Consider the following 1897-nt stretch of genomic DNA (forward strand, 5'->3'; position numbering starts at 1 on the left):
CAGTGAACTAATAAAGCCACTAAATCAAACTTTGGGGCCTTTTTAATTAGTAATAATAGGAGTATTCCTTTTAGTCATTTTTTTAGTACTTTGTGTTTGCTTTCTCAGATTTTACCTATGATTCAGTTTCGTCTTTTAAATTTCAATTCATGAAAATTAATTTCTGTGAGTAAATTTGGTTTCTTTCGCATTAGAATGTGAAACCCGTTTCTGCAAATTGGTTTATAAATATACATATTGAAAAATAGTGATTTTGCATAATCTTGTGTCTTTCACGTGGGATTGATTGAAAATTTTTGGTACCCTTTCAAGTAGAATCTTACATCTCTAATTTATGTTGTTATTACTTGAGTTTTCTTTTTTAATTATTATAGTTAACTTGTTATTACTGTGATTCGATCACTTGTAGGCCAAACTCACTAAGCTTCTCAAGAACCTTATGGCAAAGGTTTCTACTATGAAGAATACAGAGCAGGTGCACACTTTTATCTGATGCAGGGTAGTGGATGACTGCAAAAATAAGTTTCTAGTGTGTGTAATGCTGGTTGTTTTGCTTTTCAAATTGTAGATTTTAGAGCAACTTCCTCGGGTGATATCATCTTTGGATGCATATATGGATAATGGATTGCAAAAGTTAGAACTTCCTCTTATCTGATTGGCTATACTTACATGTTTAGAAATTGGAACCTCCTTTTTAATCTATGTTTGATTTTTCTCAACTAGAATCAAATTCTTGTCTCTAGAATCAATTTGGATCGAAGTGAAAATTTTTACTGTGTTAGAATTACATTGAGAGGAAGTAGCAGACATAAAAACCAGTTATGTTAGAATTAATTATACCTAAAATCAATTATACAAAATTGTATTTTGACAATGTTGCTTGTGTGGTTTTATGAGCTTTACTGATGTGCTAAATTGCTAATTATAGGTGATAACCCGCTAGCAAGTGCAAGTAAACCTCGTTCAAAGTCAGGAGGGAGCTGACTGAAGCTTAAGAGGAAGCTGCGTTCCACTCACCCAACTGTTCTTCAAGTTTCTTTGCTAGGTGAGGACAGCGAATTCATCTTCTTTCTTTTCTCCTCTAATTCAAAATTCTGATAATTCTCTTGTTCCATTTTTTCCAGTTTATTCAATTTCTTTTAACAGAACTACCACCACAAGCAAAGAGAGGTGAGTGATTTTCTCTCCTCTGTGTTTAATTTGGTCGAATGGCCTTGTAAAATGTAACCAAAATTCTGGTTCTTGGAACGGTTAAGGTTTAGGCTCAAGAGAAAAACAGGGACAAGTCTTGTGTATTTGATCAACAAAGAGGTAAGGGTTAGAATAGTTAGATATTGATTTTAGCTGTATTTGGTGATTAAATGGCAGAAACCTTTCCATTGAGTATGTTTATTCTCAAATAAGTTAGGCTACATAATATATTTATTGACCAGTCAGCTGCTTGATTCTTGGATCTGTATGTGAATGATTGTTGCTTTCTTAATCAGCAGTTTACTTTGTAGTGGTAAATGGTAATGTTCTAATAAAAAAAAATCAAGTACTAATGGGGACTATTATTCATTTGTCTAGAGTAGTTTACTGATTTCATGTTAATTATTTTTGTTGCATGTGGATTATATATGCTGCAGTATTTTCGTGGCTCATGGCAATTTATCAACTATTGTCAACTATTGAGCTTCATGTTCCTAAATATTCCTATCATTGAATTCAGCATTTCAAAGTTTTTTCTTTCTCTGAGACTGTGCCAACTGGAGTTAAAATTTGAGTGAAGCAAAAGGAACATATTTGTTCTTTATCTTACCTTCTGATAAAGAATAGAATAGTGTCCTTATGTTTATCAATTTGCCCGGTTTTTATTTTTGACGTTAACTCCACCTTAAACAATTTTGATACTCAC

The 1897-nt window shown here is 32.6% G+C and overlaps 1 long non-coding RNA gene across 1 annotated transcript; it reads left to right on the forward strand.

The window, feature by feature from the left end:
• Positions 1–268: 268 nt before the first annotated feature.
• Positions 269–1051, forward strand: LOC112729264 (uncharacterized). The gene is made up of 3 exons (XR_003166443.3): positions 269–475; positions 569–633; positions 929–1051. It is a non-coding gene; the product is annotated as an uncharacterized lncRNA (long non-coding RNA).
• Positions 1052–1897: the final 846 nt, after the last annotated feature.

Source organism: Arachis hypogaea, chromosome 12, assembly GCF_003086295.3.
Source record: "Arachis hypogaea cultivar Tifrunner chromosome 12, arahy.Tifrunner.gnm2.J5K5, whole genome shotgun sequence".
NCBI lineage: Eukaryota > Viridiplantae > Streptophyta > Magnoliopsida > Fabales > Fabaceae > Arachis > Arachis hypogaea.